The sequence below is a fragment of the Trachemys scripta genome, chromosome 1 (assembly GCF_013100865.1).
Source record: "Trachemys scripta elegans isolate TJP31775 chromosome 1, CAS_Tse_1.0, whole genome shotgun sequence".
Classification (NCBI taxonomy): Eukaryota; Metazoa; Chordata; order Testudines; family Emydidae; genus Trachemys; species Trachemys scripta.
The window spans coordinates 61,521,854-61,539,178 of record NC_048298.1 but is presented as its reverse complement, the minus strand read 5'-3'; positions in this window follow the sequence as shown (position 1 = coordinate 61,539,178).

The window sequence follows — 17,325 nt, the reverse complement described above, 5'->3', positions numbered from 1 at the left end:
TCATGGTGATGGTTAGTGCCAATGGGCTGTCGCTGCCTGGGGGTGGTGCTGCTGTTGCCCAGGGCTGGGTGGGGAGCTGGGCTCTGGGTTAGGGGGTGCCCGGCTCACAGGGACTGGACTCAGGGCTGTGGGGAGATGGAGTCAGGGGGAGTGTCTGGCTCAGAGGGGCTGGGCTTGGAACTGGGGGTCAGGGCTGTGGGGGGGAATGGGGTCAGGGGGGTGTCTGGCTCAGAGGGGCTGGGCTCAGAGCTGAGGGTCAGGGCTGTGTGGGGGATGGGCTCGGGGGGGTGCCCGGCTCAGAGGTGCTGGGCTCAGAGCTGGGGGTCAGGGCAACGGGGGGTGCCCGGCTCAGAGGGGCTGGGCTCGGAGCTGGGCGTCAGGGCTGTGGGGGATGGGGTTGGGGGGGTGCCCGGCTCCTGCCCTTTACCATGCCGCTTACCCACTCTCCCGGAGCCTCAGCGCGCCTTGTCCAGCGCTGCAGCGGCGTGATGTTTCCAGCGGGGCCTGAGCTCCTGTGGCTGCAGCTCGCAGCCCCGCCCCCTTACCACTTGAGACGATGGGGGAAGACGGAGGTGGGGGGAGCCTCCAACATACTCGTGGGGGGCCCCTGTGGGGCCCAGGACCTGGGGCAAATTGCCCCACTTGCTCCCCCCTTTTGGCAGCCCTATTATTACATAAGAAATTTTTCCAGGTTCCAAGAGAATTTTTTTTTTTTTTATTAATGAGTTGTGGGAGGAGGGATTTCTTTTCCCTTTCAGTTCTCAAGTGAAATCAGGTGAAAAGGTCCCACAGGTCAGAACAGTAAGTGCATATAAGTTACTAAGAGACAACTGGGGAAATGTATGCATAAAATCTATTTGAATATTGTGAATTTGTGTGTCTTTCCTATAATAAGACTTCAAATTTGATCTGGTTACATAAGTAGATTAAGGTATAAACTTACCCAATATTGTACAGTTAATATATATTTGGCGTTTGTACTTTGAAAATATCCATCTGCTGATTTCATTATAGCTGTCATACTGCAAAACAGAAAATACATTTAATTAAACTATTTGAATATTAAATATGGAATGTCCTTTAGATTTGAACTATCTTTAAATGGCCAATAAGGAAGAGAATATCCCGTAACTTTTTTTAAACAAGAGAATTACCTGTTTACTGAGAAATTAAAAGAAATAAGTCACTTTGTATTTCTTTACTATTTTCGTTCAGTGGCCCACATTCTGTCCTGTATGTGTTCGCCCCTGTTGAGGTTTTAGGGTTTCTCAAGTGTAATTGAAGACCGAATTTGGCTGTTTCTAGGACCAGCAGATGGAGCCTAGAGTTGTGTCATGTTTGTTTGCTCTTCAGCAAAAAAGAAAGTAGATACCAAAATCAGGGTAATTTCAAGCTCCAATATACATACCGTACTTGTGGGAGAGGAATCAATGATTGCCAACTGCACTAGGTTTTATAAAGTGCTTTGTCAGTTTCTTTCCTGCTCTGACAGGACCAGAAGTGGGGGCATGTTCCAGCTGCTTCATTTACCTTGCCAGCTGTGCCCTGGCACTCTCCCTTTAACCTCTTCCCCCATATTCTATCTGAGCCTCTGTTGCTATCACCACAGGTGGGCATGAGCTGAAGGATTGAGTGTTTTTCAGAGGTTCAGTGGTGCCACAGGAAAATTGTCTTAGTCTGAAGAGCATCCGCAAAGAGCATCAGCATGGATTCACCAAGGGCAAGTCATGCCTGACTAATCTAATTGCCTTCTATGAGGAGATAACTGACTCTATGGATGAGGGGAAAGCAGTGGATGTGTTATTCCTTGACTTTAGCAAAGCTTTTGATACAGTCTCCCACAGTATTCTTGCCAGCAAGTTAAAGAGGTATGGGCTGGATGAATGGACTATAAGGTGGATAGAAAACTGGCTAGATTGTCGGGCTCAACGGGTAGTGATCAACGGCTCCATGTCTAGTTGGCAGCCGGTTTCAAGTGGAGTGCCCAAGGGGTCGGTCCTGTGGCCGGTTTTGTTCAATATCTTCATTAATGATCTGGAGGATAGCGTGGATTTCACCCTCAGCAAGTTTGCAGATGACACTAAACTGGGAGGAGTGGTAGATTCGCTGGAGGGTAGGGATAGGATACAGAGGGACCTAAACAAATTAGAGGATTGGGCCAAAAGAAACCTGATGAGGTTCAACAAGGACAAGTGCAGAGTCCTGCACTTAGGATGGAAGAATCCCATGCACTGTTACAGACTAGGGACCGAATGGCTAGGAAGTAGTTCTGCAGAAAAGGACGTAGGGGTTACAGTGGACGAGAAGCTGGATATGAGTCAACAGTGTGCCCTTGTTGCCAAGAAGGCTAACGGCACTTTGGGCTGTATAAGTAGGGGCATTGCCAGCAGATCGAGGGACGTGATCATTCCCCTCTATTCGACATTGGTGAGGCCTCATCTGGAGTACTGTGTCCAGTTTTGGGCCCCACACTACAAGAAGGATGTGGAAAAATTGGAAAGAATCCAGCGGAGGGCAACAAAAATGATTAGGGGTCTGGAGCACATGACTTATGAGGAGAGGCTGAGGGAACTGGGATTGTTTAGTCTGCAGAAGAGAAGAATGAGGGGGGATTTGATAGCTGCTTTCAACTACCTGAAAGGGGGTTCCAAAGAGGATGGATCTAGACTGTTCTCAATGGTACCAGATGACGGAACAAGGAGTAAGGTCTCAAGTTGCAGTGGGGGAGGTTTAGGTTGGATATTAGGAAAAACTTTTTCACTAGGAGGCTGGTGAAGCACTGGAATGGGCTACCTAGGGAGGTGGTGGAATCTCCTTCCTTAGAGGTTTTTAAGGTCAGACTTGACAAAGCCCTGGCTGGGATGATTTAGGTGGGATTGGTCCTGCTTTGAGCAGGGGGTTGGACTAGATGACCTTCTGAGGTCCCTTCCAACCCTGATATTCTATGATTCTGTGAATTGTAATCAAGTGGAGGTTGTTGCAGCACAAGATTTATAATGTGTTATAATGATGGAAAAATTTCAGCTCTTGCATCTTTGTTATAAATTATTTTTCTTGTTTCTGTTACCATATTGGCTATGACCCCCCAGGCTCTGTACAAACAGAACAAAAAGAGAGTCCCTGCCTGAAAGGGCTTACAAGCCAAGTCTAAGTGTAAGACAAGACAACAGATGGATATAGCTAGACAAGGGGATACAAGAAATCATTGAGATAGTGTTGGACAACATGTTAGGCAACAGTCTGTACAACAGCAGTCTCGTGGTTACTAAGCTTTTTGTAGACATCATGGGAAAGAAGAGTTTTGAAGGAGGAGGAGGATAATTTTGTGGCTGCTTATGGAAAACTCTTCGTAAGCATGAAGGGCAGTCTGGGAGAAAACACAAAGTAGGGTGTATCTTAAATATCTCTGTTTGAGAAATGCAGAGGAACATTTTGATAAGTAGATGGTCTGATTGGAAAAAAAATACTTTCATTGTAATTGACGAGTAGTGAGGATCTCTCATGTTAACCAAGTGATAGTTTATTAGGTAATCCTATGATTGCATTTTTATAATTTTCCTTAATTTTCAACACTGTGAGCTTTGAAGTGTTTAGGAGGTTGTTTCTGTTCTATAATAGCACAATGAAAAGATAAAGATGAAGAACTTCAAATAGGGTTTTAAAAAAATAATTTATCTGAACCTTCTGTGCATCAGTTCCACTGGAATTTCCTGCTACTGTAGCCATGGTACTGCAGCATAATAAGTGCTATAGCAACAATTTCAGGGAACCAAAAAAGAGTAGGGGAATATTTTAGGTAGTAATGAACTGAATTCATGTTTTAGTTCCAGCAGATGGGGAATTTTGAAATGTTATTTTCAGTTCACTTTTTCATTTAAGTATCACTTAATTCTTTCTTGGCTGGGGAGAGGTGGTGAATAAATGGTCTACCTAATAGATCTTTCCATCTCTAATGTGGTTAAACACCTCATTGCTGAATGATATATTGAATGGTAAATATTTTATTACTCTAAAAAAAAATACCACATTCTCTGGGTTGAAATTAGTGACTTTGTCTCACTCCCACTACTGCAGGGCTAGGGGAAGGGCATAGGGTCAGATTTTAGGAAGTATTTAGGTGCCTAAAGATGCAGATAGGCACCCAGTGGGATTTTCAGAAGCACCTAAACAGGTTAGGTGTGTCTCATTGAAATTAAGTAGATTTAGGTGCCTGACTTGCTTAGGTGCTTTGGAAAACCCCATTAGGTGCCTAGGTATGAAAATACCTTTGAAAATCTGTCCCATAGCCCTCGTGGCCAAGTGTTGATTTTACTTCTAGTAATTTAGTTGGAGGTGGGTTTATTCAAAGTACCTAAGGAAGAGAGAGAGAAACACCAGGGCTTTCTGAAAATATTTAAAGGTATCTTTTAGGAGACCCCCTAAGTAAAACAAATTAGAAGTGTCTAATCCAAACCTCTTTTGAGATTTGACAGTATGGAAAATGTTACAACTATGACTTTTCAAACCGTCATGTCTCACAAAGGCTTTGTCTGATCCACTTTCTATGCAGGTGTGTGTGACATTAAAAATGGGGTTTATTATGGGAAGTTGCTCACAATCTTAACTGTAGTAGTCTCTTTGTAACTAAGGATGTTTCATAGGAACTTTTGTTCAAGGTAAACCATTTCCTGTAGGATTGTATAATTTTTCCTGAAATGATATAGAAACAGAAAGGTGGGACTGAAAGAATTCTTCCTGGAATCCTTGCCTCCTTCACCTTTCTCTAAAATATTCCATTTAATGTTCTCTTTAGCATCGGCATTGGAGACAGTACTTGAAGAAAGCATTATAGCAGGAGGCTCATTTTTGTACAAGAATCTCCTCTTTCCATGACACTGGTTACTGGCTATCAAGTTAGTGTCTTTCAGGTTTTCCTAACAAAAATCAATAGTCTATGCAATGTATGAGATTTGCAGACTCTTATGAAGAAAATGGCAACGATGTGTTGGAAATCAAATACTCATGGTGCTTTTCTTTCAGCACTAAGTGCAATTTTGAGTATTTATATGGTCCGTGTCACCATCATAAGAGTGCATCTCAATTGTTAATTTATTCACAGACAAAAACCACATTAACACAGTTAAGGTTTGTTATCAGATTTGCCTGTTATTTTGCGGTACGCTCATTTATTAGGGTTACTCTGCTCGGGTGTGTGTGTTCTGTAACTCTATCCATGTACTGCTTGTGTCACTTGTGTTCTCATACAGAGCTCTGTTCCCTTCTGCAAGTTCCCGCCCAATGGAGCTATCCTGCAGGACCTAGGTTCCCCAGGGCTGGGTTCTTCCAGCCCCAGAATCAGACGAACACACACACATTAACAGAGTGTGTCTGAGAGGACCTGGTCAATCAGCACTCTCAAGCTGACCCCTTATATGTCTCTGGACTCAGTAGTCTGGGTCGAGCAGCACTTCTAAGCTGTCACCCTGATATGCCTTTGGACTCAGCAGGTTGGATTGAACAGCACCTCCAAGCTGTCGCCCTCATATGCCAGGGGCACTGCACCAGAATAGAGTACGCCTGAGCAGGCTGGGTCGAACAGCACTTTCAATATGCCACCCTTATATGCCCCTGGACTCAGCAGGCTGGGTTGAGCAGCACTTCCAAGCTGCCACCCTTATATGCCCCAGATTCAGCATGTCCCTATCCCCACTTTCATATTACAATTGTTCTGGTAGTAACCCACCTGATGAGCAAACCCCACAGGATTTTTGGGTGCTGCAGGAGTCTTTAGCTTAGGTTCAAGGAGTGTTACTGCAGAGTGAGTGGGAAGTCAAAAAACATCTATGAGAGGGAGAGAGAGAGAGAAGCAACCAGCTTCACCATGAAAGTTGTTATTGCCAGCTAGTAACCATACAAGGGGGAGCCAAACAAACAAAACAGTTATAATATTAAATCTGACTTAAATTTGATTATAAAAGTCAGGTTTAGAAAACTATGACTGATCACACAAGTCAGGGTCAGAAGGCTATACCTCGGGAGAGAGGGTTGGATTCTCAGCACTCCGCAAAACTTGAATAGATCAGGGTTCCCAGGAGGTGATGGTAACTGAGGGTCCAGAGTGCTGGAAACAGGCAGAGCCCCCAGCATGATCACTCAGGAGAAAATGAAGTCCCAATGGAACTGATGCAAATTTTGGATACAGGCATCAGAACACTTACTTCAGCATGGGTAGAGGTTTTTATAGGGAAAGAACAATGGTTCAAGGGAGAACACTAGATTTGTTTATGGGTAAACTGGTGGCTCAAGGGAGTATACCAAAGTTTTGTTCAGGCTAGACAATAAGAACTGATCATTTGGGGCTATGGGTGGTGTTCCTTCTAGGGAGCTCACAATGTAGTTAAGCAGCTTCAGTATTTTGTATACCAATAAAGAATTTATTACTAGAATTGGTCTGATAACTACTGAGCTGGGTGTGTGAAGGCGTGGGTTCATTAACATCTGGAGCAGAGATCCCCCATGATGCAGTGCTTCCCTGCTTTTCTGGTCCCAGAGTCAGTGCAGTTGGAATCTCTGTTCTCCATTTTGTATTCTAATGGAGATGCCTCCCTGTCCCATCTTCAATGCAAATGAGGCTAGGGGAGTTTCCTTAATCCTGTCACCCTTGTCCAGGGGGGGTTGGGTATGTCTTCCACCGCCTTTTGTAAGTGTTCCTTCTGATTGGCTTTGGTTCAAGCAGAGGCTGGGGGCAGGGAGGTCTTTCATGAGTCAGACAGGCTGGACACTGCGCCCTGGTTCCGCAAGAGCACAGAGCTGATAGGTAACAGGCTGCCTGGTCATCACTTGTGCCCTTCCAGAACATCAAGTTCAGCTACACTCTGAAAATCAGGAAATACATAGTTAAGGTAAGCACCATCCCTGCAATGCAACTTTAATTCTGCCCTATGGGTGATGCACCAACTAGCCAATAAAACCCATACTAGTATTTTACTTTTACAGATGTACAGAACGCTTGGGGAACAGTGCATATGAGCACTGTAGAACAATATCTAGATCCTCTTTGCTAAGGTGAAGCTTGCATTTAAGTTAGGTATAGCAACAGGAGCTATCTACTCCTGGCCTTCACTCAAAACACTGAGCGTACTCCATGCAAACCACCCCAGACTTGTTAAATGTTATGGCTCCTTCACTAGATTGCTGACAGTCCTCATCACAAGAACACTCCCGTTCATCACTACTGACGTGACCTACAGAACTCAGTGCTGAAATGGGACACGCTTGATGTCTCAAAGTACATGTGCACCTGACCTCAAATCACAGTGACAGCTGTTCCAGCCTGTTCCAACTAATCCCTCCATTCAATACGCCTACACCTAATGTGATGAAAGCAGCTACGTGCATGCAGATAATTGTGGTGTTCCTTTTAAATTCCAGCAAACAATGGCATGTCTCGTTGTCACTCTACTTCTGGTTATGGCACCACCCTTACTGAGCTATTGCCAGCCCCAGGGGTTAGAGTTAAGATTGCAGTGAAGGAGTAACATGTACTTTAACTATATTTCATGCTTCTTCATAAGTTTATGTTTGCATTACCTTAACCTTTCATTTAAATTTCCTAATTTTTTGAACAGAATAAAGTGTGTTAAATTTAGGGGGGTATAGTTATATAGGTTTGTAGATAGAACTAAGGACAGAACTCTAGTTTTGCTCCATATGTGCATGTCATCTTTTAGATGTAATTTTGACCTGGAGTTACAAACTTTACCCTTAACTTTTTCAATATTGCTTCCCCAAAGGAGCATTTGGTGAAGTGCACTAGCTAAGAAAATCCTGAGTGACTGGGATTTGTTTGGAGAGAATTGGAACCATAGTTTGAGCTCTAGCTATGTCCAAAAGATCAGTTAAAGAACCAGGTGATTCTGTAAAATGCTGGGAGTTTTGCGGTGGGGGCTGTATCTTAACCCTGTGCTTAAATGACCCAAATGTGGACCGCTAACATTATCCTACACCAGGGGTGGGCAAACGATGGCCCGCGGGACCGTCCTGTCGCCCCCGGCCCCTCCCCTTATCCCCTCCCACCCCGCCTCAGCCTCAGCTTGCTCGCTCTGCCGCCGGCGCAATGCTCTGGGCGGTGGAGCTGTGAACTTCTGGGGCAGTGCAGCTGCAGAGCCCAGCCTGACCCGGTGCTCTGTGCTGTGCGGTGGCGACAGCGTGGCTGGCTCCAGCCGGGCGGCACAGTTGTAGCGCCGCCAGCCACCGGTGCTCCAGGCAGTGCGGTAAGGGGGCAGGGAGCAGGGGGCGTTGGATAGAGGGTAGGGGAGTTCGGGATTGTGGTCAGGAGATGGGGTGTGGATAGGGGTCGGGGCGGTCGGGGGGGAATAGAGGGTTGAATGGGGCAGGGGTCTCGGGGGGGCAGTCAGGAAGGAGGGGGAGTTGGATGGGGTGACAGGGGACAGTCAGGGGCAGGGGTTCCGGGGCAGTAAGGGGACAGGGATAAGGGGTAATTGGATGGGGCAAGGGTCCCAGGGGGCCCGTCAGGAATGACAGGAGGGGTTGGATGGGGCGGCGAGGATCTGGGGGCGGTCAGGGGACAGGAAACGGGGTGTGTGGATGAGGCAGAGGTCCTGGGGGGGCCATCAGGGAATGGGGGGTTGGATGGGGCAGGAGACCCGGGGAGGGTAGATCGGAGGTGGGGGCCGGGCCATGACTCCCTCCCCTAACTTGCTCTCCATACAATTTCCGAAACCCGATGCGGCCCTCAGGCCAAAAAGTTTGCCCACCCCTACCCTACTCCCTCATGAAACAGCAAATTTTCAAGACGATCCAAGTAAGCATGCATATTTTAGAAAATTTACAACAGTTGATGCAGAAAGTGATGTTCAACCTTAACTATAACAGAGCAAATGCTCTACTATAATTTATCCTCACACCACCACTGGAGGTAGAGAGGTACTGTTATCCCTAATTTTATAGTGGCGGAAACTGAAGTACATAATGCCCAAGGTCTCACAGGAAGTCTATGGCGCTGCTGGAAATTGTACTAAAAGTTTGCCAAGTCTTAGGCTAGTGTTCTAAACACTGGGCCGTGCTTCCTCTCCGAAACAGCCTAAACATTCTTGTGTTTGTGTAAGACATCTTGTGAAAACACCCGAAATTTAGATATGCTTAATCTAGTGTATTCTACTCTGGTTCTTAATCCATGTCCTTAAATGTGAAACCTGAGCATCGTCCAACAATGCATTAAGCAATGTGATTAGTATTTGTCAATCGTGGGTCTTTCCTTCTCTTTTTCTGTCCCCAAGGGGAAAACTGCTTGAGGATTTTTAATTTTATTGTTTTGCTTGTTTTAAAAAACAAAAATCTGAGCCCTGCAGGCTCAGATTGTCCAACATTTGAGAAGTCTAATTGCATCACTTTTTAAAAATTATTTGGCAGACTGTCTGGAATTTTGTGTAGACAAACTGAAGAACTAGACATTAGGGCCAGGCTGACAATCTGTGCATGTTGCTGAAATGCAGGGGATCAGAGTTCATCTCCTTTGCATGTCCCTTGCTACCTGGAAGGTAGAATCATAGACTTCAAGGTCAGAAGGGGCCATTATGAGCGTCTAGTCTGACCTCCTGCACAATGCAGGCCACAGAATCTCACCCACCCACTCCTGTATCAAACCCCTAACCTATGTCTGAGCTATTGAAGTCCTCAAATCTTGGTTTAAAGACTTCAAGGTGCAGAGAATCCTCCAGCAAGTGACCCATGCCCCACGCTGCAGAGGAAGGCGAAAAACCCCTAGGGCGTCTGCCAATCTGCCCTGGAGGAAAATTCCTTCCCGACCCCAGATATGGTGATCAGCTAAACCCTGAGCATGTGGGCAAGACTCACCAGCCAGACACCCAGGAAAGAATTCTCTGTAGTAACTCAGATCCCACCCCATCTAACATCCCATCACAGGCCATTGGGCATATTTACCGCTAATAGTCAAAGATCAATTAATTGCCAAAATTAGGCTATCCCATCATACCATCCCCTCCATAAACTTATCAAGCTTAGTCTTGAAGCCAGATATGTCTTTTGCCCCCATTGCTCCCCTTTGAAGGCTGTTTGGAGGTAGTACATTTATCAGCCTTGTGTAACTCCTGAGCAAGCTTCCCTGACCAATACTCCATACAGCACTGACATGCTCCTGAGGAAATGGGGTCAATCCCTCCGTGGCTGGAAGTTGAGTTGCAACCCCCGGGGTTGTGGGAGGGAGAGGAAATGAGAGATTCCCTCTAATCTGTCTTCCTGTTATCCTCCCACCACTAAAAACACAAACAAAAACAAAAACAAACTGTCTAGAGAAAGGGACTGGACGGCCTGAGTGATTGGTAATGAGAGATGGTGTTTTTTTTCATCTCTAGGAGACTGATTCAAATTCATCCTAGTGACAATCATTAGTGTCTGATGGCTGCTCAGTGGCCTAAGTAGAATGAGTAGGTGGTCTCGTCTCAGTTTAGTTCCTAGAAAACATGTCACAATTGGCACCAGTTAGAATATTTATTGACATTCTGAGTAAAGACGCCATGAAGAATGAACTACATTCTCACTCCAAAAAATGATTTAATCAGGAGCCAGTCTAAGAAAGTCTGGACTGCTGTACCCTGTGTTGTACCAGTCCTGTGAGTAAATAAAAACACTGATCCTTATTTTGGTGAGCACTGTTTGCTTTAATGATATTGTCCAGTAGATGGCACCATGAGTATCAGATACAGTTTTGGGAACAGAGGAAAATTCTGATCCGACTTTCTTAATATGCTGCAAAAATGAACTAGTCAAATTCTTTTAAAATAATTTTGTTTCAAGGGAAAAAATCACATTTCTAATATTAAAGAAAATTAAACTTTTTTAGTTTAAATATACCACTAATTTTCAATCAACATTTTTTAACTTTATAAAAGTCACTTATCTAAAAGAATAAAAAGTTTTACAATATTTGTTTTGTTTGTTTAGCTTTGCTACTATTTTCATAATTATAACTATAGCAGAACACACTTAAATCACACTAGTCATTGGTATTTCATGCTCAAATTTTAAAATATCTTAAAATTATTATTTATTAGGAATGCCTTCCAAATTCTTAAGATTTTCCCACACTGCCTTTTTTAAAAAAACATATCATTCCATCACTGAAGAATGTAAAAGAAGCATGTCCCAAAATGTAGTATTCTGTTTTTTAAAGAAAAGTTTTTGCCAGACTCTAATATCAATCATTTCAAATGTTCCCATGAAATGAAAAAAAAAAAAAAAAAATCACTGAAAAGAGGGTTGTTTTGTTTGCTTGTCTTGTTTGGATTTTAAAAGTCCCATGTGGTGATTGCAGCTCAGATATTCTGGCAGGAAAACCAGAAAGTGAAACTGACCAGAAACGTAAGTAAAAATATCTGGGCTGTTTTCATTGTCCAAATGTAGATATATGCAATAACTTAAATCAGCAGCATAGATGATGAAAAGTAAATTGGATTTTTAAAATTCTTAAGGTATCATTAGTCATTAGGAAAGGACATTTGTTGTTTAAAAATGAATTCTAACCAGACTACTAATTCTATAGTAAAAACACATTTTTCAAGAACCCACAGAAAACAAAACTTTTGTGCTTCCAGGACTATTATTGAAATAGCAGGAATCTAGCAAACACTGTTGCTACAGCTGCACACATTCCTTACTCTATTATTGATGCTAATTGGGAAAAGTAATTTCATTTTTAATTTCCCACGAATGTATTATACATAAGGGAATATAAAGGTAAAGATAAAAACTATTTTAAATGTACAAAAATATGTCCCTTTCATTCAAATCTTCAAGAACAAGATTTTACTTCTAAAAATAGTAACAATCCACAAAACAATTACACCATTGTACAGTTCTATTAATTTATGAACTAGTGTTCAGAACGGAGGAACTGTTTTCTAACTTTAATAAAAGAAAACTAATTTTGTTTAACATGGAGAAATATACTTACACACAGAAAGATAAAATAATAACAGGCACACACAATTCATTTACATGCATATGTACAGTTACAAAGTAATTGGACATATAGGCACTGTGGGACAGGTATCCACTTCAGGGTCTGATCCTGTACCATTTAAATCAACAGGAATTTTGCCACTGGCTTTTATAAGTGCAAGGATTAAACCCTAAATGCAACCCCAGATTTGTTTAAAGATTTCATGAAAAGATGTAAATAAAACACATGCAAAATCTTTTTTAGACCCAAAACTTTTGCAGATTTGAGTACATAGGATGATTTAAAACGTGCAAATATATTTGAAACAAAGTATTTGAGATGATTTCCTCTTTTCCCTACATTTCCTTTGAAGACTTGAGTTTTGGGTTTTCCTTGTTTCTGTTGAAGACCTCACAAGTGCAAGAAGCAAACTAAGGAATACAGCTTCTGGCCAGCCTTGCTAACCCCAGTGATTGTTGCATGGCAAACAAAGAACACTCAGATGTTCATATGGTGAGCTACGTCAACTTTAGATGCAATGTGAATTTGCTATGGGAAAGAAATTAAATAATTTCCAAAATTATCTTTCTCAGTAACTTCTCAGTTAAATTGTGCTTGGATTCAGAGGCTCCTAATGAATCTGGATATGTTAATGGTGATTGGATCATATCCAAATATGACTTGATGGGAAACCCATTAGTTTTCTTCCCTGAGGTTATATTATGATCCCATCTGGTCATTGCTAATAAATCTGGATACATTTTGAAAAAGGGTTTGTATTGGATTACAGTGTAAATCAAGGAGACTGCAATTGCTTTAGGATTCATTCATACACTTCAGTGAAGTTGAATCTTCCTTAAAACTAGAGGCAAAAAGAATATGGTCATGTGATGTAAGCTTTTAATTAATGTATTGGTTCTATTACAATTGTTTTTTCTGTTTTAATATCAAAAAGGTACCACTCTGCATAAATCACTATTGTGATTTACAAATCTAATATCAAGAAAGCAAAAGCAAACGAAACTATTAAAACCAATTTTGTATTTGACTCTAGCCATCTGTCATATGGTAACAACCTTGATTGCCAAATCAGTGCTAGAGCAGGAATTTATATAGAGAGTTTCAACTAAGAGGAATTTTTGTCCACAGTTTTCAAAAGCTTGAAAATTCTGAGGAAATACTATGAAACATTTTAAAATAGGTAGGCTACAATTTATATGCTCTGAGTGTCAATACTGTACAGTATTAACTATACACATGAAGAATTAATTTTCTTTTGCAAATAGATATTTTTCTATTGTATTAATTCTTTTCATGACAAAATGTTTATTATTCAGTGGAAGGTGACTGTACTTTTGATCAATTGAATCATTTTAAAATTCAGTCTGAGTTCTGAGTTCTCCCGCTGATGAACAGCAGTAACTTCACTAAAGGAAGCTAAATCAGTACAAAATAATTCTGTTATATATAGTGTCATTTATACAAACCAAGTCCCAGCATAAAATAATACATAAGCAGGGGAAGAGAGAAATTAACAGGAATAGGAAAGGAAGAAAATATGTTTTATGATTTTTAATGTATGATAAAATATTTCAGTTTTAGATTATAATTTTAATTTGTGTAAAACCATAATGTCTCTCAGTGCATATTATATTATGATTTATTATTTATATTAAAAGAACTGTAATCTAAAAATTCACATATTTTACCATTACACAAATCATTTTTTAAAACTGTGTTTTAATTTATGTAGGCAAAATTAGAGCATAATAAAACCTAAGAAACGAAAAAGGAATTGGAAAATAGTTTTTATTTTCTACAAGAGATAGTTGATTAACTGATATGAATTGTTTGTTTCTGTAGATCCAGGATCTTATAATGACCCTTGGCTCTGATACTGAGGAGTAGTTCTGCACCTTCATGTCATTTGTGATCCTGAAAGATGCTGGATGGAGCTGCTAAAGACTGGAGCCCTCTGTTTACCCACAAAGCCAGCAATGCAAGCTTTCCTCACATTGCTCTACAGTATACTTGGAGAGGTCAGCTGTAGAGATGATAGTGCAGTTCATTTTGACGCTCCCTTCATTTCCTTGGGCTCTCCTGGGATTGCCAACACTGCTGCCAGTACAACCAACTAAATTACATGGGACACCAAAGAGCTGTCAGATGGTAATGACGTTTCACTCATTTCCAACTGTGGCTGGATTCGGACCAATGATCTAACAATAATGGGAGGTTACTATAGGTGATCATTTTGGCTCAGTAAACCATAAGTGAGTATAAGGAATATTTTGGTCCCCAATTCAGCAAAGTACTTAAGTACTTCCTTGACTTTAAGTTTTTTTACTTCAATGGGACTAATCGTGCTTAAAATTAAGCAAGTACTTAAGTGCTTGGCTGGATCAGGGCAGAATGCTCAGCACCTCACAGCCTTTAATTACCATAGAGACTAAGGACTCTTGTTGGTAACTTTTTCATGTGCAAGTGTGTAGTTCTTACTCATATAAGAAGTCATGTTGGCTTTGGTGGGATTGCTTACCAGAGTAAGGGGAGGAGGATTGGGCTCTAAAACTGCTGTTGTTTCTAGTACAGGGCAGGCTGGAGCAGATACGCATGTGTTTGCATTACTGAGAAATAAAAAGCTAAAGCTTTCTCCTTTAAAAACAAAAATTGCCTCTGATATTTTTAGTAGTATCTGTTATCCTGGTGTCACCACTAGCGCTCCTCTTACTAGCCTGGCATCAGAAATGCCTCTTCCCATAGTAATAGAGCGGCTCCTGCTCTGCCACGTGTTAGCTCCACTGTAGGGGCAGGATCAGCAGCAGCACAGCTAGAGACTAGTGGTGCAGTGATTGATACAAAAAGGTGACTAAAATCTCAGTATTCCCACAATACCAGTGCTGAGCACTGATGTCACGGTGTTTGCAGAACGAATGCTTTGAATAATTGCTGACAAATTAAGAGTGTACATTTTCACCCTATTTTCAAAGTAGATACTGTGGCAGTAACAAAATGTAGTTAAGTACTGTGGTCCTTTCCATTAATAGATGATGAATGTTGTTTTTCTATACATTTATTTGCTGCTTCTGCAGTCTTCTAAAATGTATAAGCTATTGCTATGCGTCACTAGGTGGAAGCATATACCTTAATAACTAGTTGCACAACTCATTAGTGAAGTAAGTTTTTCTGTTCCTAAATAATTTTCAGTTATGCTTCATAAAGTTAAATATCTTGCCACTAAATGTTATTAAAATGCAACCCAATTATCCTTCTGATTCAGAAAAAGCACTTAAGCACATGCAACTTTAATCATGTGAAGTCTTTCCCAAGGTCCTAATCCTGAAAACACTTATGCATGAGCTTAATTTTACTATCTTTAACAGTGCCATAAGTGTTTGCAGGACTGGTGCCTTATTCAGCAAAGAACTTAAGTATATTCTTAAATTCCATTAAAGCTATTTGAGTATATACTTATGTGCTTTGTTAAACTGGAGCTTTTAATAAGTCATTTTTGTCTTTTAAGTACCTTTAACAAATATCAATATTGTGCTAATTGTTGTGGTATTAAGGTTTGCCTTTAGGAAATACAGGGTTGAGAAGCCATGAAATACTCTCACTGTCTGTGTATATGTGTATTAAATATATAAAAATTAAAAATAATCATGCAGCAATATGAATATTTTAATAGCAATAGTCCCAGATGAGGAAAGCACCTAAGCATACACTTAAGTTTGTCCTCATTCAAGAAAATCAAATTGTACTTCAATGGGACATAAGCAACTTAATGTTAATCACCTTAAGTGCTTTCCTGAACTGGGGACAATGTGAGGATCTATTTGAAAAGCAGTTGTATATAAATGGCACCTTCTTACTCAACTGTTTATTCAGAGTCATATCAATTTTCTTTATTGATTAAAAATAAGTTCTTATTACACTTGACTCCTTTTAGCTGTGTTGGCTTTGCACACAGTGTGAGCTGGCTGCAATTCTGGCTTTTGCTTCATCAACATCATTGTTAACCAAATCCCAATGGCAGAATCTCTGTTGTTGGAAACAGGTGAAGCAGAAAGAACCCAGCTTGCTTTTCAGATTGCAGACTGGATTTCCTGAGCTGGATGTTTAAGAAACAAATTTTAAAAATCCTGCTTTTTACTTGGTAACTGAACAGTTTTGTTTGGAAATCATTGATAAACATGAAACATAGAACCCCACAATGAAATGTTTTCAGTCATATTTCAGAGAAGGACCACATTTTGATATGAAGTTAAACTATGTGGGAAGTTTTCAGAAGAGGGCATGTACAGGGGGAGAAAATTATTAAAGCATGATGGAGCCATCAACATTCAGGAGTTAGGGAAAATTCTGGTATTCACATTCCTCATCTGTCTTCTCAGTTGATGAAATGATTCCCTTCCTTTTGTTGTTGTTGGTCTAACTTTTGTCTCAATTCCCATGTACTTTCAATTTGCCAAATTTGACTTTGCATTTCTTTTTATTGTAAACAGCTGTAGTGAATTTTGGGGTTCTGAATGATTAATTGTAAAATGGACGAAGAAAATAATTTCTTTACATCTTTCTTCTATGTATTTTTCTTGAGTGAAAATATCCACTGTGTTTCATAGAGCACTGTTGTGAAGTGCTATTTCAAAGTCACTCAGTAATTGTATTTTAATTTGATACAGCTATACTTCATTTTCCTCCCACCCTTATTTCATGTTTTATTTTCACTTGGAGCAGCAGAAATTGCTCTCCACTCTATAACTACAAAACAATACTTCATAAAATGTAACCTTCAGAAAGGTTTCTTATAATACCTGTCCTATCTGCCTACTCCTGGCAAAAAAACCATTTAACCATGACAAGAGAGAAAGTTACTTTGAGAGGTTAAAACGGTGTTGTTTTTCTTAATACTTACACCTAATTGTTCTATTTGTATAAAATTCTTGGTGCTCAGGGTTGTCTCCTTGTTCCTTCTATGTACTAAGAATAACGTCCCAAGCCTATAATTTATGCGTGCAAATATGTAGTCCTTACCCATGCAAGAAGTTGAGATTACTCAAATGAGCAAGATCAGCAGGACTGGGTTCAAAAGTTGCTACTACTGCTAGTAGTGTGTGTTACATATCCCCCTCTTAGGGTACGTCTTCACTACCTGCCGGATCGGCGGGTAGTAATCGATCTATTGGGGATCGATTTATCGCCTCTCATCTAGACACGATAAATCAATCCCCGAACATGCTCCCGTCGACTCCGGAACTCCACCAGAGCGAGAGGCGGAAACAGAGTCGACGCGGGAGCTGTGGCCATCGATCCCGCGCTGTGAGAACGTGAAGTAAATCGATCTAAGATACGTTCACTTCAGCTAC